The 25,688-nt window shown below is 47.5% G+C and overlaps 27 non-coding genes across 27 annotated transcripts; all 27 read right to left on the bottom strand.

Moving 5' to 3' along the window:
• Positions 1-304: 304 nt before the first annotated feature.
• TRNAI-AAU (transfer RNA isoleucine (anticodon AAU)) lies at positions 305-378 on the bottom strand. Its single transcript has one exon. It is a non-coding gene; the product is annotated as a tRNA-Ile (tRNA).
• A 2,203-nt stretch (positions 379-2,581) lies between these two features.
• Positions 2,582-2,653, bottom strand: TRNAD-GUC (transfer RNA aspartic acid (anticodon GUC)). Its single transcript has one exon. It is a non-coding gene; the product is annotated as a tRNA-Asp (tRNA).
• Positions 2,654-2,782: 129 nt separating this feature from the next.
• On the bottom strand, positions 2,783-2,856 carry TRNAI-AAU (transfer RNA isoleucine (anticodon AAU)). The gene has a single exon. It is a non-coding gene; the product is annotated as a tRNA-Ile (tRNA).
• A 287-nt stretch (positions 2,857-3,143) lies between these two features.
• TRNAD-GUC (transfer RNA aspartic acid (anticodon GUC)) lies at positions 3,144-3,215 on the bottom strand. The gene has a single exon. It is a non-coding gene; the product is annotated as a tRNA-Asp (tRNA).
• Positions 3,216-3,344: 129 nt separating this feature from the next.
• Positions 3,345-3,418, bottom strand: TRNAI-AAU (transfer RNA isoleucine (anticodon AAU)). Its single transcript has one exon. It is a non-coding gene; the product is annotated as a tRNA-Ile (tRNA).
• A 1,210-nt stretch (positions 3,419-4,628) lies between these two features.
• On the bottom strand, positions 4,629-4,700 carry TRNAD-GUC (transfer RNA aspartic acid (anticodon GUC)). The gene has a single exon. It is a non-coding gene; the product is annotated as a tRNA-Asp (tRNA).
• Positions 4,701-4,829: 129 nt separating this feature from the next.
• On the bottom strand, positions 4,830-4,903 carry TRNAI-AAU (transfer RNA isoleucine (anticodon AAU)). Its single transcript has one exon. It is a non-coding gene; the product is annotated as a tRNA-Ile (tRNA).
• Positions 4,904-7,458: 2,555 nt separating this feature from the next.
• Positions 7,459-7,530, bottom strand: TRNAD-GUC (transfer RNA aspartic acid (anticodon GUC)). The gene has a single exon. It is a non-coding gene; the product is annotated as a tRNA-Asp (tRNA).
• Positions 7,531-7,659: 129 nt separating this feature from the next.
• Positions 7,660-7,733, bottom strand: TRNAI-AAU (transfer RNA isoleucine (anticodon AAU)). The gene has a single exon. It is a non-coding gene; the product is annotated as a tRNA-Ile (tRNA).
• A 1,210-nt stretch (positions 7,734-8,943) lies between these two features.
• Positions 8,944-9,015, bottom strand: TRNAD-GUC (transfer RNA aspartic acid (anticodon GUC)). Its single transcript has one exon. It is a non-coding gene; the product is annotated as a tRNA-Asp (tRNA).
• Positions 9,016-9,144: 129 nt separating this feature from the next.
• TRNAI-AAU (transfer RNA isoleucine (anticodon AAU)) lies at positions 9,145-9,218 on the bottom strand. The gene has a single exon. It is a non-coding gene; the product is annotated as a tRNA-Ile (tRNA).
• A 718-nt stretch (positions 9,219-9,936) lies between these two features.
• On the bottom strand, positions 9,937-10,008 carry TRNAD-GUC (transfer RNA aspartic acid (anticodon GUC)). The gene has a single exon. It is a non-coding gene; the product is annotated as a tRNA-Asp (tRNA).
• A 129-nt stretch (positions 10,009-10,137) lies between these two features.
• On the bottom strand, positions 10,138-10,211 carry TRNAI-AAU (transfer RNA isoleucine (anticodon AAU)). Its single transcript has one exon. It is a non-coding gene; the product is annotated as a tRNA-Ile (tRNA).
• Positions 10,212-12,966: 2,755 nt separating this feature from the next.
• Positions 12,967-13,040, bottom strand: TRNAI-AAU (transfer RNA isoleucine (anticodon AAU)). The gene has a single exon. It is a non-coding gene; the product is annotated as a tRNA-Ile (tRNA).
• A 718-nt stretch (positions 13,041-13,758) lies between these two features.
• Positions 13,759-13,830, bottom strand: TRNAD-GUC (transfer RNA aspartic acid (anticodon GUC)). Its single transcript has one exon. It is a non-coding gene; the product is annotated as a tRNA-Asp (tRNA).
• A 129-nt stretch (positions 13,831-13,959) lies between these two features.
• TRNAI-AAU (transfer RNA isoleucine (anticodon AAU)) lies at positions 13,960-14,033 on the bottom strand. The gene has a single exon. It is a non-coding gene; the product is annotated as a tRNA-Ile (tRNA).
• A 1,410-nt stretch (positions 14,034-15,443) lies between these two features.
• TRNAI-AAU (transfer RNA isoleucine (anticodon AAU)) lies at positions 15,444-15,517 on the bottom strand. Its single transcript has one exon. It is a non-coding gene; the product is annotated as a tRNA-Ile (tRNA).
• Positions 15,518-16,235: 718 nt separating this feature from the next.
• Positions 16,236-16,307, bottom strand: TRNAD-GUC (transfer RNA aspartic acid (anticodon GUC)). The gene has a single exon. It is a non-coding gene; the product is annotated as a tRNA-Asp (tRNA).
• A 129-nt stretch (positions 16,308-16,436) lies between these two features.
• TRNAI-AAU (transfer RNA isoleucine (anticodon AAU)) lies at positions 16,437-16,510 on the bottom strand. The gene has a single exon. It is a non-coding gene; the product is annotated as a tRNA-Ile (tRNA).
• A 2,203-nt stretch (positions 16,511-18,713) lies between these two features.
• On the bottom strand, positions 18,714-18,785 carry TRNAD-GUC (transfer RNA aspartic acid (anticodon GUC)). Its single transcript has one exon. It is a non-coding gene; the product is annotated as a tRNA-Asp (tRNA).
• A 1,413-nt stretch (positions 18,786-20,198) lies between these two features.
• On the bottom strand, positions 20,199-20,270 carry TRNAD-GUC (transfer RNA aspartic acid (anticodon GUC)). The gene has a single exon. It is a non-coding gene; the product is annotated as a tRNA-Asp (tRNA).
• A 129-nt stretch (positions 20,271-20,399) lies between these two features.
• Positions 20,400-20,473, bottom strand: TRNAI-AAU (transfer RNA isoleucine (anticodon AAU)). Its single transcript has one exon. It is a non-coding gene; the product is annotated as a tRNA-Ile (tRNA).
• Positions 20,474-21,258: 785 nt separating this feature from the next.
• Positions 21,259-21,332, bottom strand: TRNAI-AAU (transfer RNA isoleucine (anticodon AAU)). Its single transcript has one exon. It is a non-coding gene; the product is annotated as a tRNA-Ile (tRNA).
• A 1,210-nt stretch (positions 21,333-22,542) lies between these two features.
• On the bottom strand, positions 22,543-22,614 carry TRNAD-GUC (transfer RNA aspartic acid (anticodon GUC)). Its single transcript has one exon. It is a non-coding gene; the product is annotated as a tRNA-Asp (tRNA).
• Positions 22,615-22,743: 129 nt separating this feature from the next.
• TRNAI-AAU (transfer RNA isoleucine (anticodon AAU)) lies at positions 22,744-22,817 on the bottom strand. Its single transcript has one exon. It is a non-coding gene; the product is annotated as a tRNA-Ile (tRNA).
• A 1,203-nt stretch (positions 22,818-24,020) lies between these two features.
• TRNAI-AAU (transfer RNA isoleucine (anticodon AAU)) lies at positions 24,021-24,094 on the bottom strand. Its single transcript has one exon. It is a non-coding gene; the product is annotated as a tRNA-Ile (tRNA).
• A 1,411-nt stretch (positions 24,095-25,505) lies between these two features.
• Positions 25,506-25,579, bottom strand: TRNAI-AAU (transfer RNA isoleucine (anticodon AAU)). Its single transcript has one exon. It is a non-coding gene; the product is annotated as a tRNA-Ile (tRNA).
• Positions 25,580-25,688: the final 109 nt, after the last annotated feature.

The following is a 25,688-nucleotide window of genomic DNA, read 5'->3' as shown; positions in this document are numbered from 1 at the left end:
AATTCCATCTTTATTTCCATGGAGACTCTGGAGACTCTGGAGACTTAAGACTTTGGATTCCTTTTTCCTTAGTTTTCTTTGGTGCACAAAGAAAACAATTGCCTCCCCGTCGGGGAATCGAACCCCGGTCTCCCGCGTGACAGGCGGGGGATACTCACCACTATACTAAAGAGGAATGGGTATGGTGCTTGCCATCACGGTAACCTGCTTAAATGAAGACAGCAGCAATTTCCACCCACCAGATCTAGGCAGTAGGGAGAAAAAGGAGTTTGAGACTGGTACGGTCAAAAAAGAGGAGACGGACTGGCCCGTACGGGGATCGAACCCGCGACCTTGGCGTTATTAGCACCACGCTCTAACCAGCTGAGCTAACCGGCCATGTTGCGCATGTCGGCTGCCCCGGCCGACACCAGTGGGGATCTCACATGTGTCCCAGTCCTTAGAATAGGTACTGATAGCAGTACCTATACGTACTTAAACCTTAAGGAAACTGAGGTAGGATAAGTGTGGGTTCTCTCGGTGCAACGACTTAATGGCTTCTTTTTTTGTAGATCTCTTTTTAAATTTCCATCTTTATTTCCATGGAGTCTCTGGAGACTTAAGACTTTGGTTTCTTTCTACCTTTAAGGTTCCTGACGCTCTCTCTAGGATTTTACCTCCTTTTTCCTTAGTTTTCTAACTCATGACTTTGGGAAAACGGCTCCCAGGTGACAAAATCAGTCGCTGAACGTCTACGTTATGCTCTGCTGCAAACTAATGTCAGGAATCCATTAAATAAGGCTCTGTCCGTGGGCATCTCCCGTACGAACGTTTGTTTCCCCTGGCCAATCTCAGCGGGCTCCTTTCGGCATGTGGTTTCGGCCTATTCGCTCCATGGATTGGGGATATCTACAGAGTTTTTCAGCTTAAACCTTCAGGAAACTGAGGTAGGATAAGTGTGGGTTCTCTCTGTGCAACGACTTAATGGCTTCTTTTTTTGTAGATCTCTTTTTAAAATTCCATCTTTATTTCCATGGAGACTCTGGAGACTCTGGAGACTTAAGACTTTGGATTCCTTTTTCCTGAGTTTTCTTTGGTGCACAAAGAAAACATTTGCCTCCCCGTCGGGGAATTGAACCCCGGTTTCCCGCGTGACAGGCGGGGATACTCACCACAATACTAACGAGGAATGGGTATGGTGCTTGCCATCACGGTAACCTGCTTAAATGAAGACAGCAGCAATTTCCACCCACCAGATCTAGGCAGTAGGGAGAAAAAGGAGTTTGAGACTGGTACGGTCAAAAAAGAGGAGACGGACTGGCCCGTACGGGGATCGAACCCGCAACCTTGGCGTTATTAGCACCACGCTCTAACCAGCTGAGCTAACCGGCCATGTTGCGCATGTCAGCTGCCCCGGCCGACACCAGTGGGGATCTCACATGTGTCCCAGTCCTTAGAATAGGTACTGATAGCAGTGTGGAGAAAGGGAAGGGTGTCTCTTTCTCTGTCCTTGTCAGAGGCGACATCACGAGTGCTAGGGCTGACTGTGAACTGGGAACTGTATTCGAAACTTTATTCCACAAGAGAAGGAATCAGAAAGTATAGGAAATAACACTGCACCTGGAAGAGTTTGCAATCTAAAAGCCATAGGCCTTAGGCATGGGCTACACGGGGCCTTGTTGTAGCGCCAGTGATTGAGGGAAAGCTGCAGTCCGCATTTCAGCTGCAACTAACTCATGACTTTGGGCAAACGGGTCCCAGGTGACGAAATCAGTCGCTGACCGTCTACTTTACAAGTTATTGACTCTGGTATATGCTGTGCTGCAAACTAATGTCAGGAATCCATTGGATAAGGCTCTGGCCGTGGGCATCTCCCGTACGGACGTTTGTTTCCCCTGGCCAATCTCAGCGGGCTCCTTTCGGCATGTGGTTTCGGCCTATTCGCTCCATGGATTGGGGATATCTACAGAGTTTTTCAGCTTAAACCTTAAGGAAACTGAGGTAGGATAAGTGTGGGTTCTCTCGGTGCAACAACTTAATGGCTTCTTTTTTTGTAGATCTCTTTTTAAATTTCCATCTTTATTTCCATGGAGTCTCTGGAGACTTAAGACTTTGGTTTCTTTCTACCTTTAAGGTTCCTTACGCTCCCTCTAGGATTTTACCTCCTTTTTCCTTAGTTTTCTAACTCATGACTTTGGGAAAAAGGGTCCCAGGTGACAAAATCAGTCGCTGAACGTCTACGTTATGCTCTGCTGCAAACTAATGTCAGGAATCCATTAAATAAGGCTCTGTCCGTGGGCATCTCCCGTACGGACGTTTGTTTCCCCTGGCCAATCTCAGCGGGCTCCTTTCGGCATGTGGTTTCGGCCTATTCGCTCCATGGATTGGGGATATCTACAGAGTTTTTCAGCTTAAACCTTCAGGAAACTGAGGTAGGATAAGTGTGGGTTCTCTCTGTGCAACGACTTAATGGCTTCTTTTTTTGTAGATCTCTTCTTAAAATTCCATCTTTATTTCCATGGAGTCTCTGGAGACTCTGGAAACTTAAGACTTTGGATTCCTTTTTCCTGAGTTTTCTTTGGTGCACAAAGAAAACAATTGCCTCCCCGTCGGGGAATCGAACCCCGGTCTCCCGCGTGACAGGCGGGGATACTCACCACTATACTAACAAGGAATGGGTATGGTGCTTGCCATCACGGTAACCTGCTTAAATGAAGACAGCAGCAATTTCCACCCACCAGATCTAGGCAGTAGGGAGAAAAAGGAGTTTGAGACTGGTACGGTCAAAAAAGAGGAGACGGACTGGCCCGTACGGGGATCGAACCCGCGACCTTGGCGTTATTAGCACCACGCTCTAACCAGCTGAGCTAACCGGCCATGTTGCGCATGTCGGCTGCCCCGGCCGACACCAGTGGGGATCTCACATGTGTCCCAGTCCTTAGAATAGGTACTGATAGCAGTACCTATAGGTACTTAAACCTTAAGGAAACTGAGGTAGGATAAGTGTGGTTTCTCTCGGTGCAACGACTTAATGGCTTCATTTTTTGTAGATCTCTTTTTAAAATTCCATCTTTATTTCCATGGAGACTCTGGAGACTCTGGAGACTTAAGACTTTGGATTCCTTTTTCCTGAGTTTTCTTTGGTGCACAAAGAAAACAATTGCCTCCCCGTCGGGGAATCGAACCCCGGTCTCCCGCATGACAGGCGGGGATACTCACCACTATACTAACGAGGAATGGGTATGGTGCTTGCCATCACGGTAACCTGCTTAAATGAAGACAGCAGCAATTTCCACCCACCAGATCTAGGCAGTATGGAGAAAAAGGAGTTTGAGACTGGTACGGTCAAAAAAGAGGAGACGGACTGGCCCGTACGGGGATCGAACCCGCGACCTTGGCGTTATTAGCACCACGCTCTAACCAGCTGAGCTAACCGGCCATGTTGCGCATGTCGGCTGCCCCGGCCGACACCAGTGGGGATCTCACATGTGTCCCAGTCCTTAGAATAGGTACTGATAGCAGTGTGGAGAAAGGGAAGGGTGTCTCTTTCTCTGTCCTTGTCAGAGGCGACATCACGAGTGCAAGGGCTGACTGTGAACTGGGAACTGTATTCGAAACTTTATTCCACAAGAGAAGGAATCAGAAAGTATAGGAAATAACACTGCACCTGGAAGAGTTTGCAATCTAAAAGCCATAGGCCTTAGGCATGGGCTACACGGGGCCTTGTTGTAGCGCCAGTGATTGAGGGAAAGCTGCAGTCCGCATTTCAGCTGCAACTAACTCATGACTTTGGGCAAACGGGTCCCAGGTGACGAAATCAGTCGCTGACCGTCTACTTTACAAGTTATTGACTCTGGTATATGCTGTGCTGCAAACTAATGTCAGGAATCCATTGGATAAGGCTCTGGCCGTGGGCATCTCCCGTACGGACGTTTGTTTCCCCTGGCCAATCTCAGCGGGCTCCTTTCGGCATGTGGTTTCGGCCTATTCGCTCCATGGATTGGGGATATCTACAGAGTTTTTCAGCTTAAACCTTAAGGAAACTGAGGTAGGATAAGTGTGGGTTCTCTCGGTGCAACAACTTAATGGCTTCTTTTTTTGTAGATCTCTTTTTAAATTTCCATCTTTATTTCCATGGAGTCTCTGGAGACTTAAGACTTTGGTTTCTTTCTACCTTTAAGGTTCCTTACGCTCCCTCTAGGATTTTACCTCCTTTTTCCTTAGTTTTCTAACTCATGACTTTGGGAAAAAGGGTCCCAGGTGACAAAATCAGTCGCTGAACGTCTACGTTATGCTCTGCTGCAAACTAATGTCAGGAATCCATTAAATAAGGCTCTGTCCGTGGGCATCTCCCGTACGGACGTTTGTTTCCCCTGGCCAATCTCAGCGGGCTCCTTTCGGCATGTGGTTTCGGCCTATTCGCTCCATGGATTGGGGATATCTACAGAGTTTTTCAGCTTAAACCTTCAGGAAACTGAGGTAGGATAAGTGTGGGTTCTCTCTGTGCAACGACTTAATGGCTTCTTTTTTTGTAGATCTCTTCTTAAAATTCCATCTTTATTTCCATGGAGTCTCTGGAGACTCTGGAGACTTAAGACTTTGGATTCCTTTTTCCTGAGTTTTCTTTGGTGCACAAAGAAAACAATTGCCTCCCCGTCGGGGAATCGAACCCCGGTCTCCCGCGTGACAGGCGGGGATACTCACCACTATACTAACGAGGAATGGGTATGGTGCTTGCCATCACGGTAACCTGCTTAAATGAAGACAGCAGCAATTTCCACCCACCAGATCTAGGCAGTAGGGAGAAAAAGTAGTTTGAGACTGGTACGGTCAAAAAAGAGGAGACGGACTGGCCCGTACGGGGATCGAACCCGCGACCTTGGCGTTATTAGCACCACGCTCTAACCAGCTGAGCTAACCGGCCATGTTGCGCATGTCGGCTGCCCCGGCCGACACCAGTGGGGATCTCACATGTGTCCCAGTCCTTAGAATAGGTACTGATAGCAGTGTGGAGAAAGGGAAGGGTGTCTCTTTCTCTGTCCTTGTCAGAGGCGACATCACGAGTGCAAGGGCTGACTGTGAACTGGGAACTGTATTCGAAACTTTATTCCACAAGAGAAGGAATCAGAAAGTATAGGAAATAACACTGCACCTGGAAGAGTTTGCAATCTAAAAGCCATAGGCCTTAGGCATGGGCTACACGGGGCCTTGTTGTAGCGCCAGTGATTGAGGGAAAGCTGCAGTCCGCATTTCAGCTGCAACTAACTCATGACTTTGGGCAAACGGGTCCCAGGTGACGAAATCAGTCGCTGACCGTCTACTTTACAAGTTATTGACTCTGGTATATGCTGTGCTGCAAACTAATGTCAGGAATCCATTGGATAAGGCTCTGGCCGTGGGCATCTCCCGTACGGACGTTTGTTTCCCCTGGCCAATCTCAGCGGGCTCCTTTCGGCATGTGGTTTCGGCCTATTCGCTCCATGGATTGGGGATATCTACAGAGTTTTTCAGCTTAAACCTTAAGGAAACTGAGGTAGGATAAGTGTGGGTTCTCTCGGTGCAACAACTTAATGGCTTCTTTTTTTGTAGATCTCTTTTTAAATTTCCATCTTTATTTCCATGGAGTCTCTGGAGACTTAAGACTTTGGTTTCTTTCTACCTTTAAGGTTCCTTACGCTCCCTCTAGGATTTTACCTCCTTTTTCCTTAGTTTTCTAACTCATGACTTTGGGAAAACGGGTCCCAGGTGACAAAATCAGTCGCTGAACGTCTACGTTATGCTCTGCTGCAAACTAATGTCAGGAATCCATTAAATAAGGCTCTGTCCGTGGGCATCTCCCGTACGGACGTTTGTTTCCCCTGGCCAATCTCAGCGGGCTCCTTTCGGCATGTGGTTTCGGCCTATTCGCTCCATGGATTGGGGATATCTACAGAGTTTTTCAGCTTAAACCTTCAGGAAACTGAGGTAGGATAAGTGTGGGTTCTCTCTGTGCAACGACTTAATGGCTTCTTTTTTTGTAGATCTCTTTTTAAAATTCCATCTTTATTTCCATGGAGACTCTGGAGACTCTGGAGACTTAAGACTTTGGATTCCTTTTTCCTGAGTTTTCTTTGGTGCACAAAGAAAACAATTGCCTCCCCGTCGGGGAATCAAACCCCGGTCTCCCGCGTGACAGGCGGGGATACTCACCACTATACTAACGAGGAATGGGTATGGCGCTTGCAATCACGGTAACCTGCTTAAATGAAGACAGCAGCAATTTCCACCCACCAGATCTAGGCAGTAGGGAGAAAAAGGAGTTTGAGACTGGTACGGTCAAAAAAGAGGAGACGGACTGGCCCGTACGATATCGAACCCGCGACCTTGGCGTTATTAGCACCACGCTCTAACCAGCTGAGCTAACCGGCCATGTTGCGCATGTCGGCTGCCCCGGCCGACACCAGTGGGGATCTCACATGTGTCCCAGTCCTTAGAATAGGTACTGATAGCAGTGTGGAGAAAGGGAAGGGTGTCTCTTTCTCTGTCCTTGTCAGAGGCGACATCACGAGTGCTAGGGCTGACTGTGAACTGGGAACTGTATTCGAAACTTTATTCCACAAGAGAAGGAATCAGAAAGTATAGGAAATAACACGGCACCTGGAAGAGTTTGCAATCTAAAAGCCATAGGCCTTAGGCATGGGCTACACGGGGCCTTGTTGTAGCGCCAGTGATTGAGGGAAAGCTGCAGTCCGCATTTCAGCTGCAACTAACTCATGACTTTGGGCAAACGGGTCCCAGGTGACGAAATCAGTCGTTGACCGTCTACTTTACAAGTTATTGACTCTGGTATATGCTGTGCTGCAAACTAATGTCAGGAATCCATTGGATAAGGCTCTGGCCGTGGGCATCTCCCGTACAGACGTTTGTTTCCCCTGGCCAATCTCAGCGGGCTCCTTTCGGCATGTGGTTTCGGCCTATTCGCTCCATGGGTTGGGGATATCTACAGAGTTTTTCAGCTTAAACCTTAAGGAAACTGAGGTAGGATAAGTGTGGGTTCTCTCGGTGCAACAACTTAATGGCTTCTTTTTTTGTAGATCTCTTTTTAAATTTCCATCTTTATTTCCATGGAGTCTCTGGAGACTTAAGACTTTGGTTTCTTTCTACCTTTAAGGTTCCTTACGCTCCCTCTAGGATTTTACCTCCTTTTTCCTTAGTTTTCTAACTCATGACTTTGGGAAAAAGGGTCCCAGGTGACAAAATCAGTCGCTTCGGCCTATTCGCTCCATGGATTGGGGATATCTACAGAGTTTTTCAGCTTAAACCTTCAGGAAACTGAGGTAGGATAAGTGTGGGTTCTCTCTGTGCAACGACTTAATGGCTTCTTTTTTTGTAGATCTCTTTTTAAAATTCCATCTTTATTTCCATGGAGACTCTGGAGACTCTGGAGACTTAAGACTTTGGATTCCTTTGTTTTCTTTGGTGCACAAAGAAAACAATTGCCTCCCCGTCGGGGAATCGAACCCCGGTCTCCCGCGTGACAGGCGGGGATACTCACCACTATACTAACGAGGAATGGGTATGGCGCTTGCAATCACGGTAACCTGCTTAAATGAAGACAGCAGCAATTTCCACCCACCAGATCTAGGCAGTAGGGAGAAAAAGAAGTTTGAGACTGGTACGGTCAAAAAAGAGGAGACGGACTGGCCCGTACGGGGATCGAACCCGCGACCTTGGCGTTATTAGCACCACGCTCTAACCAGCTGAGCTAACCGGCCATGTTGCGCATGTCGGCTGCCCTGGCCGACACCAGTGGGGATCTCACATGTGTCCCAGTCCTTAGAATAGGTACTGATAGCAGTGTGGAGAAAGGGAAGGGTGTCTCTTTCTCTGTCCTTGTCAGAGGCGACATCACGAGTGCTAGGGCTGACTGTGAACTGGGAACTGTATTCGAAACTTTATTCCACAAGAGAAGGAATCAGAAAGTATAGGAAATAACACGGCACCTGGAAGAGTTTGCAATCTAAAAGCCATAGGCCTTAGGCATGGGCTACACGGGGCCTTGTTGTAGCGCCAGTGATTGAGGGAAAGCTGCAGTCCGCATTTCAGCTGCAACTAACTCATGACTTTGGGCACACAGGTCCCAGGTGACGAAATCAATCGCTGACCGTCTACTTTACAAGTTATTGACTCTGGTATATGCTGTGCTGCAAACTAATGTCAGGAATCCATTGGATAAGGCTCTGGCCGTGGGCATCTCCCGTACGGACGTTTGTTTCCCCTGGCCAATCTCAGCGGGCTCCTTTCGGCATGTGGTTTCGGCCTATTCGCTCCATGGATTGGGGATATCTACAGAGTTTTTCAGCTTAAACCTTAAGGAAACTGAGGTAGGATAAGTGTGGGTTCTCTCGGTGCAACAACCTAATGGCTTCTTTTTTTGTAGATCTCTTTTTAAATTTCCATCTTTATTTCCATGGAGTCTCTGGAGACTTAAGACTTTGGTTTCTTTCTACCTTTAAGGTTCCTTACGCTCCCTCTAGGATTTTACCTCCTTTTTCCTTAGTTTTCTAACTCATGACTTTGGGAAAAAGGGTCCCAGGTGACAAAATCAGTCGCTGAACGTCTACGTTATGCTCTGCTGCAAACTAATGTCAGGAATCCATTAAATAAGGCTCTGTCCGTGGGCATCTCCCGTACGGACGTTTGTTTCCCCTGGCCAATCTCAGCGGGCTCCTTTCGGCATGTGGTTTCGGCCTATTCGCTCCATGGATTGGGGATATCTACAGAGTTTTTCAGCTTAAACCTTCAGGAAACTGAGGTAGGATAAGTGTGGGTTCTCTCTGTGCAACGACTTAATGGCTTCTTTTTTTGTAGATCTCTTTTTAAAATTCCATCTTTATTTCCATGGAGACTCTGGAGACTCTGGAGACTTAAGACTTTGGATTCCTTTTTCCTGAGTTTTCTTTGGTGCACAAAGAAAACAATTGCCTCCCCGTCGGGGAATCGAACCCCGGTCTCCCGCGTGACAGGCGGGGATACTCACCACTATACTAACGAGGAATGGGTATGGTGCTTGCCATCACGGTAACCTGCTTAAATGAAGACAGCAGCAATTTCCACCCACCAGATCTAGGCAGTAGGGAGAAAAAGGAGTTTGAGACTGATACGGTCAAAAAAGAGGAGACGGACTGGCCCGTACGGGGATCGAACCCGCGACCTTGGCGTTATTAGCACCACGCTCTAACCAGCTGAGCTAACCGGCCATGTTGCGCATATCGGCTGCCCCGGCCGACACCAGTGGGGATCTCACATGTGTCCCAGTCCTTAGAATAGGTACTGATAGCAGTACCTATAGGTACTTAAACCTTAAGGAAACTGAGGTAGGATAAGTGTGGGTTCTCTCGGTGCAACGACTTAATGGCTTCTTTTTTTGTAGATCTCTTTTTAAATTTCCATCTTTATTTCCATGGAGTCTCTGGAGACTTAAGACTTTGGTTTCTTTCTACCTTTAAGGTTCCTGACGCTCTCTCTAGGATTTTACCTCCTTTTTCCTTAGTTTTCTAACTCATGACTTTGGGAAAACGGGTCCCAGGTGACAAAATCAGTCGCTGAACGTCTACGTTATGCTCTGCTGCAAACTAATGTCAGGAATCCATTAAATAAGGCTCTGTCCGTGGGCATCTCCCGTACGGACGTTTGTTTCCCCTGGCCAATCTCAGCGGGCTCCTTTCGGCATGTGGTTTCGGCCTATTCGCTCCTTGGATTGGGGATATCTACAGAGTTTTTCAGCTTAAACCTTCAGGAAACTGAGGTAGGATAAGTGTGGGTTCTCTCTGTGCAACGACTTAATGGCTTCTTTTTTTGTAGATCTCTTTTTAAAATTCCATCTTTATTTCCATGGAGACTCTGGAGACTCTGGAGACTTAAGACTTTGGATTCCTTTTTCCTGAGTTTTCTTTGGTGCACAAAGAAAACAATTGCCTCCCCGTCGGGGAATCGAACCCCGGTCTCCCGCGTGACAGGCGGGGATACTCACCACTATACTAACGAGGAATGGGTATGGTGCTTGCCATCACGGTAACCTGCTTAAATGAAGACAGCAGCAATTTCCACCCACCAGATCTAGGCAGTAGGGAGAAAAAGGAGTTTGAGACTGGTACGGTCAAAAAAGAGGAGACGGACTGGCCCGTACGGGGATCGAACCCGCGACCTTGGCGTTATTAGCACCACGCTCTAACCAGCTGAGCTAACCAGCCATGTTGCGCATGTCGGCTGCCCCGGCCGACACCAGTGGGGATCTCACATGTGTCCCAGTCCTTAGAATAGGTACTGATAGCAGTGTGGAGAAAGGGAAGGGTGTCTCTTTCTCTGTCCTTGTCAGAGGCGACATCACGAGTGCTAGGGCTGACTGTGAACTGGGAACTGTATTCGAAACTTTATTCCACAAGAGAAGGAATCAGAAAGTATAGGAAATAACACGGCACCTGGAAGAGTTTGCAATCTAAAAGCCATAGGCCTTAGGCATGGGCTACACGGGGCCTTGTTGTAGCGCCAGTGATTGAGGGAAAGCTGCAGTCCGCATTTCAGCTGCAACTAACTCATGACTTTGGGCAAACGGGTCCCAGGTGACGAAATCAGTCGCTGACCGTCTACTTTACAAGTTATTGACTCTGGTATATGCTGTGCTGCAAACTAATGTCAGGAATCCATTGGATAAGGCTCTGGCCGTGGGCATCTCCCGTACGGACGTTTGTTTCCCCTGGCCAATCTCAGCGGGCTCCTTTCGGCATGTGGTTTCGGCCTATTCGCTCCATGGATTGGGATATCTACAGAGTTTTTCAGCTTAAACCTTAAGGAAACTGAGGTAGGATAAGTGTGGGTTCTCTCGGTGCAACGACTTAATGGCTTCTTTTTTTGTAGATCTCTTTTTAAATTTCCATCTCTATTTCCATGGAGTCTCTGGAGACATAAGACTTTGGTTTCTTTCTACCTTTAAGGTTCCTTACGCTCCCTCTAGGATTTTACCTCCTTTTTCCTTAGTTTTCTAACTCATGACTTTGGGAAAAAGGGTCCCAGGTGACAAAATCAGTAGCTGAACGTCTACGTCATGCTCTGCTGCAAACTAATGTCAGGAATCCATTAAATAAGGCTCTGTCCGTGGGCATCTCCCGTACGGATGTTTGTTTCCCCTGGCCAATCTCAGCGGGCTCCTTTCGGCATGTGGTTTCGGCCTATTCGCTCCATGGATTGGGGATATCTACAGAGTTTTTAAGCTTAAACCTTCAGGAAACTGAGGTAGGATAAGTGTGGGTTCTCTCTGTGCAACGACTTAATGGCTTCTTTTTTTGTAGATCTCTTTTTAAAATTCCATCTTTATTTCCATGGAGACTCTGGAGACTCTGGAGACTTAAGACTTTGGATTCCTTTTTCCTGAGTTTTCTTTGGTGCACAAAGAAAACAATTGCCTCCCCGTCGGGGAATCAAACCCCGGTCTCCCGCGTGACAGGCGGGGATACTCACCACTATACTAACGAGGAATGGGTATGGCGCTTGCCATCACGGTAACCTGCTTAAATGAAGACAGCAGCAATTTCCACCCACCAGATCTAGGCAGTAGGGAGAAAAAGGAGTTTGAGACTGGTACGGTCAAAAAAGAGGAGACGGACTGGCCCGTACGATATCGAACCCGCGACCTTGGCGTTATTAGCACCACGCTCTAACCAGCTGAGCTAACCGGCCATGTTGCGCATGTCGGCTGCCCCGGCCGACACCAGTGGGGATCTCACATGTGTCCCAGTCCTTAGAATAGGTACTGATAGCAGTGTGGAGAAAGGGAAGGGTGTCTCTTTCTCTGTCCTTGTCAGAGGCGACATCACGAGTGCTAGGGCTGACTGTGAACTGGGAACTGTATTCGAAACTTTATTCCACAAGAGAAGGAATCAGAAAGTATAGGAAATAACACGGCACCTGGAAGAGTTTGCAATCTAAAAGCCATAGGCCTTAGGCATGGGCTACACGGGGCCTTGTTGTAGCGCCAGTGATTGAGGGAAAGCTGCAGTCCGCATTTCAGCTGCAACTAACTCATGACTTTGGGCAAACGGGTCCCAGGTGACGAAATCAGTCGCTGACCGTCTACTTTACAAGTTATTGACTCTGGTATATGCTGTGCTGCAAACTAATGTCAGGAATCCATTGGATAAGGCTCTGGCCGTGGGCATCTCCCGTACAGACGTTTGTTTCCCCTGGCCAATCTCAGCGGGCTCCTTTCGGCATGTGGTTTCGGCCTATTCGCTCCATGGGTTGGGGATATCTACAGAGTTTTTCAGCTTAAACCTTAAGGAAACTGAGGTAGGATAAGTGTGGGTTCTCTCGGTGCAACAACTTAATGGCTTCTTTTTTTGTAGATCTCTTTTTAAATTTCCATCTTTATTTCCATGGAGTCTCTGGAGACTTAAGACTTTGGTTTCTTTCTACCTTTAAGGTTCCTTACGCTCCCTCTAGGATTTTACCTCCTTTTTCCTTAGTTTTCTAACTCATGACTTTGGGAAAAAGGGTCCCAGGTGACAAAATCAGTCGCTTCGGCCTATTCGCTCCATGGATTGGGGATATCTACAGAGTTTTTCAGCTTAAACCTTCAGGAAACTGAGGTAGGATAAGTGTGGGTTCTCTCTGTGCAACGACTTAATGGCTTCTTTTTTTGTAGATCTCTTTTTAAAATTCCATCTTTATTTCCATGGAGACTCTGGAGACTCTGGAGACTTAAGACTTTGGATTCCTTTGTTTTCTTTGGTGCACAAAGAAAACAATTGCCTCCCCGTCGGGGAATCGAACCCCAGTCTCCCGCGTGACAGGCGGGGATACTCACCACTATACTAACGAGGAATGGGTATGGTGCTTGCCATCACGGTAACCTGCTTAAATGAAGACAGCAGCAATTTCCACCCACCAGATCTAGGCAGTAGGGAGGAAAAGGAGTTTGAGACTGGTACGGTCAAAAAAGAGGAGACGGACTGGCCCGTACGGGGATCGAACCCGCGACCTTGGCGTTATTAGCACCACGCTCTAACCAGCTGAGCTAACCGGCCATGTTGCGCATGTCGGCTGCCCCGGCCGACACCAGTGGGGATCTCACATGTGTCCCAGTCCTTAGAATAGGTACTGATAGCAGTACCTATAGGTACTTAAACCTTAAGGAAACTGAGGTAGGATAAGTGTGGGTTCTCTCGGTGCAACGACTTAATGGCTTCTTTTTTTGTGGATCTCTTTTTAAATTTCCATCTTTATTTCCATGGAGTCTCTGGAGACTTAAGACTTTGGTTTCTTTCTACCTTTAAGGTTCCTGACGCTCTCTCTAGGATTTTACCTCCTTTTTCCTTAGTTTTCTAACTCATGACTTTGGGAAAACGGGTCCCAGGTGACAAAATCAGTCGCTGAACGTCTACGTTATGCTCTGCTGCAAACTAATGTCAGGAATCCATTAAATAAGGCTCTGTCCGTGGGCATCTCCCGTACGGACGTTTGTTTCCCCTGGCCAATCTCAGCGGGCTCCTTTCGGCATGTGGTTTCGGCCTATTCGCTCCTTGGATTGGGGATATCTACAGAGTTTTTCAGCTTAAACCTTCAGGAAACTGAGGTAGGATAAGTGTGGGTTCTCTCTGTGCAACGACTTAATGGCTTCTTTTTTTGTAGATCTCTTTTTAAAATTCCATCTTTATTTCCATGGAGACTCTGGAGACTCTGGAGACTTAAGACTTTGGATTCCTTTTTCCTGAGTTTTCTTTGGTGCACAAAGAAAACAATTGCCTCCCCGTCGGGGAATCGAACCCCGGTCTCCCGCGTGACAGGCGGGGATACTCACCACTATACTAACGAGGAATGGGTATAGTGCTTGCCATCACGGTAACCTGCTTAAATGAAGACAGCAGCAATTTCCACCCACCAGATCTAGGCAGTAGGGAGAAAAAGGAGTTTGAGACTGGTACGGTCAAAAAAGAGGAGACGGACTGGCCCGTACGGGGATCGAACCCGCGACCTTGGCGTTATTAGCACCACGCTCTAACCAGCTGAGCTAACCAGCCATGTTGCGCATGTCGGCTGCCCCGGCCGACACCAGTGGGGATCTCACATGTGTCCCAGTCCTTAGAATAGGTACTGATAGCAGTGTGGAGAAAGGGAAGGGTGTCTCTTTCTCTGTCCTTGTCAGAGGCGACATCACGAGTGCTAGGGCTGACTGTGAACTGGGAACTGTATTCGAAACTTTATTCCACAAGAGAAGGAATCAGAAAGTATAGGAAATAACACGGCACCTGGAAGAGTTTGCAATCTAAAAGCCATAGGCCTTAGGCATGGGCTACACGGGGCCTTGTTGTAGCGCCAGTGATTGAGGGAAAGCTGCAGTCCGCATTTCAGCTGCAACTAACTCATGACTTTGGGCAAACGGGTCCCAGGTGACGAAATCAGTCGCTGACCGTCTACTTTACAAGTTATTGACTCTGGTATATGCTGTGCTGCAAACTAATGTCAGGAATCCATTGGATAAGGCTCTGGCTGTGGGCATCTCCCGTACGGACGTTTGTTTCCCCTGGCCAATCTCAGCGGGCTCCTTTCGGCATGTGGTTTCGGCCTATTCGCTCCATGGATTGGGATATCTACAGAGTTTTTCAGCTTAAACCTTAAGGAAACTGAGGTAGGATAAGTGTGGGTTCTCTCGGTGCAACGACTTAATGGCTTCTTTTTTTGTAGATCTCTTTTTAAATTTCCATCTCTATTTCCATGGAGTCTCTGGAGACATAAGACTTTGGTTTCTTTCTACCTTTAAGGTTCCTTACGCTCCCTCTAGGATTTTACCTCCTTTTTCCTTAGTTTTCTAACTCATGACTTTGGGAAAAAGGGTCCCAGGTGACAAAATCAGTCGCTGAACGTCTACGTTATGCTCTGCTGCAAACTAATGTCAGGAATCCATTAAATAAGGCTCTGTCCGTGGGCATCTCCCGTACGGACGTTTGTTTCCCCTGGCCAATCTCAGCGGGCTCCTTTCGGCATGTGGTTTCGGCCTATTCGCTCCATGGATTGGGGATATCTACAGAGTTTTTCAGCTTAAACCTTCAGGAAACTGAGGTAGGATAAGTGTGGGTTCTCTCTGTGCAACGACTTAATGGCTTCTTTTTTTGTAGATCTCTTTTTAAAATTCCATCTTTATTTCCATGGAGACTCTGGAGACTCTGGAGACTTAAGACTTTGGATTCCTTTTTCCTGAGTTTTCTTTGGTGCACAAAGAAAACAATTGACTCCCCGTCGGGGAATCGAACCCCAGTCTCCCGCGTGACAGGCGGGGATACTCACCACTATACTAACGAGGAATGGGTATGGTGCTTGCCATCACGGTAACCTGCTTAAATGAAGACAGCAGCAATTTCCACCCACCAGATCTAGGCAGTAGGGAGAAAAAGGAGTTTGAGACTGGTACGGTCAAAAAAGAGGAGACGGACTGGCCCGTACGGGGATCGAACCCGCGACCTTGGCGTTATTAGCACCACGCTCTAACCAGCTGAGCTAACCGGCCATGTTGCGCATGTCGGCTGCCCCGGCCGACACCAGTGGGGATCTCACATGTGTCCCAGTCCTTAGAATAGGTACTGATAGCATTACCTATAGGTACTTAAACCTTAAGGAAACTGAGGTAGGATAAGTGTGGGTTCTCTCGGTGCAACGACTTAATGGCTTCTTTTTTTGTAGATCTCTTTTTAAATTTCCATCTTTATTTCCATGGAGTCTCTGGAGACTTAAGACTTTGGTTTCTTTCTACCTTTAAGGTTCCTGACGCTCTCTCTAGGATTTTACCTCCTTTTTCCTTAGTTTTCTAACTCATGACTTTGGGAAAACGGGTCCCAGGTGACAAAATCAGTCGCTGAACGTCTACGTTATGCTCTGCTGCAAACTAATGTCAGGAATCCATTAAATAAGGCTCTGTCCGTGGGCATCTCCCGTACGGACGTTTGTTTCCCCTGGCCAATCTCAGCGGGCTCCTTTCGGCATGTGGTTTCGGCCTATTCGCTCCATGGATTGGGGATATCTACAGAGTTTTTCAGCTTAAACCTTCAGGAAACTGAGGTAGGATAAGTGTGGGTTCTCTCTGTGCAACGACTTAATGGCTTCTTTTTTTGTAGATCTCTTTTTAAAATTCCATCTTTATTTCCATGGAGACTCTGGAGACTCTGGAGACTTAAGACTTTGGATTCCTTTTTCCTGAGTTTTCTTTGGTGCACAAAGAAAACAATTGCCTCCCCGTCGGGGAATCGAACCCCGGTCTCCCGCGTGACAGGCGGGGATACTCACCACTATACTAACGAGGAATGGGTATGGTGCTTGCCATCACGGTAACCTGCTTAAATGAAGACAGCAGCAATTTCCACCCACCAGATCTAGGCAGTAGGGAGAAAAAGGAGTTTGAGACTGGTACGGTCAAAATAGAGGAGACGGACTGGCCCGTACGGGGATCGAACCCGCGACCTTGGCGTTATTAGCACCACGCTCTAACCAGCTGAGCTAACCGGCCATGTTGCGCATGTCGGCTGCCCCGGCCGACACCAGTGGGGATCTCACATGTGTCCCAGTCCTTAGAATAGGTACTGATAGCAGTGTGGAGAAAGGGAAGGGTGTCTCTTTCTCTGTCCTTGTCAGAGGCGACACCACGAGTGCTAGGGCTGACTGTGAACTGGGAACTGTATTCGAAACTTTATTCCACAAGAGAAGGAATCAGAAAGTATAGGAAATAACACGGCACCTGGAAGAGTTTGCAATCTAAAAGCCATAGGCCTTAGGCATGGGCTACACGGGGCCTTGTTGTAGCGCCAGTGATTGAGGGAAAGCTGCAGTCCGCATTTCAGCTGCAACTAACTCATGACTTTGGGCAAACGGGTCCCAGGTGACGAAATCAGTCGCTGACCGTCTACTTTACAAGTTATTGACTCTGGTATATGCTGTGCTGCAAACTAATGTCAGGAATCCATTGGATAAGGCTCTGGCCGTGGGCATCTCCCGTACGGACGTTTGTTTCCCCTGGCCAATCTCAGCGGGCTCCTTTCGGCATGTGGTTTCGGCCTATTCGCTCCATGGATTGGGGATATCTACAGAGTTTTTCAGCTTAAACCTTAAGGAAACTGAGGTAGGATAAGTGTGGGTTCTCTCGGTGCAACAACTTAATGGCTTCTTTTTTTGTAGATCTCTTTTTAAATTTCCATCTTTATTTCCATGGAGTCTCTGGAGACTTAAGACTTTGGTTTCTTTCTACCTTTAAGGTTCCTTACGCTCCCTCTAGGATTTTACCTCCTTTTTCCTTAGTTTTCTAACTCATGACTTTGGGAAAAAGGGTCCCAGGTGACAAAATCAGTCGCTGAACGTCTACGTTATGCTCTGCTGCAAACTAATGTCAGGAATCCATTAAATAAGGCTCTGTCCGTGGGCATCTCCCGTACGGACGTTTGTTTCCCCTGGCCAATCTCAGCGGGCTCCTTTCGGCATGTGGTTTCGGCCTATTCGCTCCATGGATTGGGGATATCTACAGAGTTTTTCAGCTTAAACCTTCAGGAAACTGAGGTAGGATAAGTGTGGGTTCTCTCTGTGCAACGACTTAATGGCTTCTTTTTTTGTAGATCTCTTTTTAAAATTCCATCTTTATTTCCATGGAGACTCTGGAGACTCTGGAGACTTAAGACTTTGGATTCCTTTTTCCTGAGTTTTCTTTGGTGCACAAAGAAAACAATTGCCTCCCCGTCGGGGAATCGAACCCCCGTCTCCCGCGTGACAGGCGGTGATACTCACCACTATACTAACGAGGAATGGGTATGGTGCTTGCCATCACGGTAACCTGCTTAAATGAAGACAGCAGCAATTTCCACCCACCAGATCTAGGCAGTAGGGAGAAAAAGTAGTTTGAGACTGGTACGGTCAAAAAAGAGGAGACGGACTGGCCCGTACGGGGATCGAACCCACGACCTTGGCGTTATTAGCACCACGCTCTAACCAGCTGAGCTAACCGGCCATGTTGCGCATGTTGGCTGCCCCGGCCGACACCAGTGGGGATCTCACATGTGTCCCAGTCCTTAGAATAGGTACTGATAGCAGTACCTATAGGTACTTAAACCTTAAGGAAACTGAGGTAGGATAAGTGTGGGTTCTCTCGGTGCAACGACTTAATGGCTTCTTTTTTTGTAGATCTCTTTTTAAATTTCCATCTTTATTTCCATGGAGTCTCTGGAGACTTAAGACTTTGGTTTCTTTCTACCTTTAAGGTTCCTTACGCTCCCTCTAGGATTTTACCTCCTTTTTCCTTAGTTTTCTAACTCATGACTTTGGTAAAACGGGTCCCAGGTGACAAAATCAGTCGCTGAACGTCTACGTTATGCTCTGCTGCAAACTAATGTCAGGAATCCATTAAATAAGGCTCTGTCCGTGGGCATCTCCCGTACGGACGTTTGTTTCCCCTGGCCAATCTCAGCGGGCTCCTTTCGGCATGTGGTTTCGGCCTATTCGCTCCATGGATTGGGGATATCTACAGAGTTTTTCAGCTTAAACCTTCAGGAAACTGAGGTAGGATAAGTGTGGGTTCTCTCTGTGCAACGACTTAATGGCTTCTTTTTTTGTAGATCTCTTTTTAAAATTCCATCTTTATTTCCATGGAGTCTCTGGAGACTCTGGAGACTTAAGACTTTGGATTCCTTTTTCCTGAGTTTTCTTTGGTGCACAAAGAAAACAATTGCCTCCCCGTCGGGGAATCGAACCCCGGTCTCCCGCGTGACAGGCGGGGATACTCACCACTATACTAACGAGGAATGGGTATGGTGCTTGCCATCACGGTAACCTGCTTAAATGAAGACAGCAGCAATTTCCACCCACCAGATCTAGGCAGTAGGGAGAAAAAGGAGTTTGAGACTGGTACGGTCAAAAAAGAGGAGACGGACTGGCCCGTACGGGGATCGAACCCGCGACCTTGGCATTATTAGCACCACGCTCTAACCAGCTGAGCTAACCGGCCATGTTGCGCATGTCGGCTGCCCCGGCCGACACCAGTGGGGATCTCACATGTGTCCCAGTCCTTAGAATAGGTACTGATAGCAGTGTGGAGAAAGGGAAGGGTGTCTCTTTCTCTGTCCTTGTCAGAGGCGACATCACGAGTGCTAGGGCTGACTGTGAACTGGGAACTGTATTCGAAACTTTATTCCACAAGAGAAGGAATCAGAAAGTATAGGAAATAACACGGCACCTGGAAGAGTTTGCAATCTAAAAGCCATAGGCCTTAGGCATGGGCTACACGTGGCCTTGTTGTAGCGCCAGTGATTGAGGGAAAGCTGCAGTCCGCATTTCAGCTGCAACTAACTCATGACTTTGGGCACACAGGTCCCAGGTGACGAAATCAGTCGCTGACCGTCTACTTTACAAGTTATTGACTCTGGTATATGCTGTGCTGCAAACTAATGTCAGGAATCCATTGGATAAGGCTCTGGCCGTGGGCATCTCCCGTACGGACGTTTGTTTCCCCTGGCCAATCTCAGCGGGCTCCTTTCGGCATGTGGTTTTGGCCTATTCGCTCCATGGATTGGGGATATCTACAGAGTTTTTCAGCTTAAACCTTAAGGAAACTGAGGTAGGATAAGTGTGGGTTCTCTCGGTGCAACAACCTAATGGCTTCTTTTTTTGTAGATCTCTTTTTAAATTTCCATCTTTATTTCCATGGAGTCTCTGGAGACTTAAGACTTTAGTTTCTTTCTACCTTTAAGGTTCCTTACGCTCCCTCTAGGATTTTACCTCCTTTTTCCTTAGTTTTCTAACTCATGACTTTGGGAAAAAGGGTCCCAGGTGACAAAATCAGTCGCTGAACGTCTACGTTATGCTCTGCTGCAAACTAATGTCAGGAATCCATTAAATAAGGCTCTGTCCGTGGGCATCTCCCGTACGGACGTTTGTTTCCCCTGGCCAATCTCAGCGGGCTCCTTTCTGCATGTGGTTTTGGCCTATTCGCTCCATGGATTGGGGATATCTACAGAGTTTTTCAGCTTAAACCTTCAGGAAACTGAGGTAGGATAAGTGTGGGTTCTCTCTGTGCAACGACTTAATGGCTTCTTTTTTTGTAGATCTCTTTTTAAAATTCCATCTTTATTTCCATGGAGACTCTGGAGACTCTGGAGACTTAAGACTTTGGATTCCTTTTTCCTGAGTTTTCTTTGGTGCACAAAGAAAACAATTGCCTCCCCGTCGGGGAATCGAACCCCGGTCTCCCGCATGACAGGCGGGGATACTCACCACTATACTAACGAGGAATGGGTATGGTGCTTGCCAGCACGGTAACCTGCTTAAATGAAGACAGCAGCAATTTCCACCCACCAGATCTAGGCAGTAGGGAGAAAAAGGAGTTTGAGACTGGTACGGTCAAAAAAGAGGAGACGGACTGGCCCGTGCGGGGATCGAACCCGCGACCTTGGCGTTATTAGCACCACGCTCTAACCAGCTGAGCTAACCGGCCATGTTGCGCATCTCGGCTGCCCCGGCCGACACCAGTGGGGATCTCACATGTGTCCCAGTCCTTAGAATAGGTACTGATAGCAGTACCTATAGGTACTTAAACCTTAAGGAAACTGAGGTAGGATAAGTGTGGGTTCTCTCGGTGCAACGACTTAATGGCTTCTTTTTTTGTAGATCTCTTTTTAAATTTCCATCTTTATTTCCATGGAGTCTCTGGAGACTTAAGACTTTGGTTTCTTTCTACCTTTAAGGTTCCTGACGCTCTCTCTAGGATTTTACCTCCTTTTTCCTTAGTTTTCTAACTCATGACTTTGGGAAAACGGGTCCCAGGTGACAAAATCAGTCGCTGAACGTCTACGTTATGCTCTGCTGCAAACTAATGTCAGGAATCCATTAAATAAGGCTCTGTCCGTGGGCATCTCCCGTACGGACGTTTGTTTCCCCTGGCCAATCTCAGCGGGCTCCTTTCGGCATGTGGTTTCGGCCTATTCGCTCCATGGATTGGGGATATCTACAGAGTTTTTCAGCTTAAACCTTCAGGAAACTGAGGTAGGATAAGTGTGGGTTCTCTCTGTGCAACGACTTAATGGCTTCTTTTTTTGTAGATCTCTTTTTAAAATTCCATCTTTATTTCCATGGAGACTCTGGAGACTCTGGAGACTTAAGACTTTGGATTCCTTTTTCCTGAGTTTTCTTTGGTGCACAAAGAAAACAATTGCCTCCCCGTCGGGGAATCGAACCCCGGTCTCCCGCGTGACAGGCGGGGATACTCACCACTATACGCCAAGGCCCGTACGGGGATCGAACCCGCGACCTTGGCGTTATTAGCACCACGCTCTAACCAGCTGAGCTAACCGGCCATGTTGCGCGTGTCGGCTGCCCCGGCCGACACCAGTGGGGATCTCACATGTGTCCCAGTCCTTAGAATAGGTACTGATAGCAGTGTGGAGAAAGGGAAGGGTGTCTCTTTCTCTGTCCTTGTCAGAGGCGACATCACGAGTGCTAGGGCTGACTGTGAACTGGGAACTGTATTCGAAACTTTATTCCACAAGAGAAGGAATCAGAAAGTATAGGAAATAACACGGCACCTGGAAGAGTTTGCAATCTAAAAGCCATAGGCCTTAGGCATGGGCTACACGGGGCCTTGTTGTAGCGCCAGTGATTGAGGGAAAGCTGCAGTCCGCATTTCAGCTGCAACTAACTCATGACTTTGGGCAAACGGGTCCCAGGTGACGAAATCAGTCGCTGACCGTCTACTTTACAAGTTATTGACTCTGGTATATGCTGTGCTGCAAACTAATGTCAGGAATCCATTGGATAAGGCTCTGGCCGTGGGCATCTCCCGTACGGACGTTTGTTTCCCCTGGCCAATCTCAGCGGGCTCCTTTCGGCATGTGGTTTTGGCCTATTCGCTCCATGGATTGGGGATATCTACAGAGTTTTTCAGCTTAAACCTTAAGGAAACTGAGGTAGGATAAGTGTGGGTTCTCTCGGTGCAACAACTTAATGGCTTCTTTTTTTGTAGATCTCTTTTTAAATTTCCATCTTTATTTCCATGGAGTCTCTGGAGACTTAAGACTTTGGTTTCTTTCTACCTTTAAGGTTCCTTACGCTCCCTCTAGGATTTTACCTCCTTTTTCCTTAGTTTTCTAACTCATGACTTTGGGAAAAAGGGTCCCAGGTGACAAAATCAGTCGCTGAACGTCTACGTTATGCTCTGCTGCAAACTAATGTCAGGAATCCATTAAATAAGGCTCTGTCCGTGGGCATCTCCCGTACGGACGTTTGTTTCCCCTGGCCAATCTCAGCGGGCTCCTTTCGGCATGTGGTTTCGGCCTATTTGCTCCATGGATTGGGGATATCTACAGAGTTTTTCAGCTTAAACCTTCAGGAAACTGAGGTAGGATAAGTGTGGGTTCTCTCTGTGCAACGACTTAATGGCTTCTTTTTTTGTAGATCTCTTTTTAAAATTCCATCTTTATTTCCATGGAGTCTCTGGAGACTCTGGAGACTTAAGACTTTGGATTCCTTTTTCCTGAGTTTTCTTTGGTGCACAAAGAAAACAATTGCCTCCCCGTCAGGGAATCGAACCCCGGTCTCCCGCGTGACAGGCGGGGATACTCACCACTATACTAACGAGGAATGGGTATGGTGCTTGTCAGCACGGTAACCTGCTTAAATGAAGACAGCAGCAATTTACACCCACCAGATCTAGGCAGTAGGGAGAAAAAGGAGTTTGAGACTGGTACGGTCAAAAAAGAGGAGACGGACTGGCCCGTGCGGGGATCGAACCCGCGACCTTGGCGTTATTAGCACCACGCTCTAACCAGCTGAGCTAACCGGCCATGTTGCGCATCTCGGCTGCCCCGGCCGACACCAGTGGGGATCTCACATGTGTCCCAGTCCTTAGAATAGGTACTGATAGCAGTACCTATAGGTACTTAAACCTTAAGGAAACTGAGGTAGGATAAGTGTGGGTTCTCTCGGTGCAACGACTTAATGGCTTCTTTTTTTGTAGATCTCTTTTTAAATTTCCATCTTTATTTCCATGGAGTCTCTGGAGACTTAAGACTTTGGTTTCTTTCTACCTTTAAGGTTCCTTACGCTCCCTCTAGGATTTTACCTCCTTTTTCCTTAGTTTTCTAACTCATGACTTTGGTAAAACGGGTCCCAGGTGACAAAATCAGTCGCTGAACGTCTACGTTATGCTCTGCTGCAAACTAATGTCAGGAATCCATTAAATAAGGCTCTGTCCGTGGGCATCTCCCGTACGGACGTTTGTTTCCCCTGGCCAATCTCAGCGGGCTCCTTTCGGCATGTGGTTTCGGCCTATTCGCTCCATGGATTGGGGATATCTACAGAGTTAAGTCTCCAGAGACTCCATGGAAATAAAGATGGAAATTTTACCTCCTTTTTCCTTAGTTTTCTAACTCATGACTTTGGGAAAACGGGTCCCAGGTGACAAAATCAGTCGCTGAACGTCTACGTTATGCTCTGCTGCAAACTAATGTCAGGAATCCATTAAATAAGGCTCTGTCCGTGGGCATCTCCCGTACGGACGTTTGTTTCCCCTGGCCAATCTCAGCGGGCTCCTTTCGGCATGTGGTTTCGGCCTATTCGCTCCATGGATTGGGGATATCTACAGAGTTTTTCAGCTTAAACCTTCAGGAAACTGAGGTAGGATAAGTGTGGGTTCTCTCTGTGCAACGACTTAATGGCTTCTTTTTTTGTAGATCTCTTTTTAAAATTCCATCTTTATTTCCATGGAGACTCTGGAGACTCTGGAGACTTAAGACTTTGGATTCCTTTTTCCTGAGTTTTCTTTGGTGCACAAAGAAAACAATTGCCTCCCCGTCAGGGAATCGAACCCCGGTCTCCCGCGTGACAGGCAGGGATACTCACCACTATACTAACGAGGAATGGGTATGGTGCTTGCCATCACGGTAACCTGCTTAAATGAAGACAGCAGCAATTTCCACCCACCAGATCTAGGCAGTAGGGAGAAAAAGGAGTTTGAGACTGGTACGGTCAAAAAAGAGGAGACGGACTGGCCCGTACGGGGATCGAACCCGCGACCTTGGCGTTATTAGCACCACGCTCTAACCAGCTGAGCTAACCGGCCATGTTGCGCGTGTCGGCTGCCCCGGCCGACACCAGTGGGGATCTCACATGTGTCCCAGTCCTTAGAATAGGTACTGATAGCAGTGTGGAGAAAGGGAAGGGTGTCTCTTTCTCTGTCCTTGTCAGAGGCGACATCACGAGTGCTAGGGCTGACTGTGAACTGGGAACTGTATTCGAAACTTTATTCCACAAGAGAAGGAATCAGAAAGTATAGGAAATAACACGGCACCTGGAAGAGTTTGCAATCTAAAAGCCATAGGCCTTAGGCATGGGCTACACGGGGCCTTGTTGTAGCGCCAGTGATTGAGGGAAAGCTGCAGTCCGCATTTCAGCTGCAACTAACTCATGACTTTGGGCAAACGGGTCCCAGGTGACGAAATCAGTCGCTGACCGTCTACTTTACAAGTTATTGACTCTGGTATATGCTGTGCTGCAAACTAATGTCAGGAATCCATTGGATAAGGCTCTGGCCGTGGGCATCTCCCGTACGGACGTTTGTTTCCCCTGGCCAATCTCAGCGGGCTCCTTTCGGCATGTGGTTTCGGCCTATTCGCTCCATGGATTGGGGATATCTACAGAGTTTTTCAGCTTAAACCTTAAGGAAACTGAGGTAGGATAAGTGTGGGTTCTCTCGGTGCAACAACTTAATGGCTTCTTTTTTTGTAGATCTCTTTTTAAATTTCCATCTTTATTTCCATGGAGTCTCTGGAGACTTAAGACTTTGGTTTCTTTCTACCTTTAAGGTTCCTTACGCTCCCTCTAGGATTTTACCTCCTTTTTCCTTAGTTTTCTAACTCATGACTTTGGGAAAAAGGGTCCCAGGTGACAAAATCAGTCGCTGAACGTCTACGTTATGCTCTGCTGCAAACTAATGTCAGGAATCCATTAAATAAGGCTCTGTCCGTGGGCATCTCCCGTACGGACGTTTGTTTCCCCTGGCCAATCTCAGCGGGCTCCTTTCGGCATGTGGTTTCGGCCTATTTGCTCCATGGATTGGGGATATCTACAGAGTTTTTCAGCTTAAACCTTCAGGAAACTGAGGTAGGATAAGTGTGGGTTCTCTCTGTGCAACGACTTAATGGCTTCTTTTTTTGTAGATCTCTTTTTAAAATTCCATCTTTATTTCCATGGAGTCTCTGGAGACTCTGGAGACTTAAGACTTTGGATTCCTTTTTCCTGAGTTTTCTTTGGTGCACAAAGAAAACAATTGCCTCCCCGTCAGGGAATCGAACCCCGGTCTCCCGCCTGACAGGCGGGGATACTCACCACTATACTAACGAGGAATGGGTATGGTGCTTGCCAGCACGGTAACCTGCTTAAATGAAGACAGCAGCAATTTACACCCACCAGATCTAGGCAGTAGGGAGAAAAAGGAGTTTGAGACTGGTACGGTCAAAAAAGAGGAGACGGACTGGCCCGTGCGGGGATCGAACCCGCGACCTTGGCGTTATTAGCACCACGCTCTAACCAGCTGAGCTAACCGGCCATGTTGCGCATCTCGGCTGCCCCGGCCGACACCAGTGGGGATCTCACATGTGTCCCAGTCCTTAGAATAGGTACTGATAGCAGTACCTATAGGTACTTAAACCTTAAGG

Source organism: Hyla sarda, chromosome 4 (genome assembly GCF_029499605.1).
Source record: "Hyla sarda isolate aHylSar1 chromosome 4, aHylSar1.hap1, whole genome shotgun sequence".
Classification (NCBI taxonomy): Eukaryota; Metazoa; Chordata; class Amphibia; order Anura; family Hylidae; genus Hyla; species Hyla sarda.
This window is presented reverse-complemented; position numbering and strand designations above follow the sequence as displayed.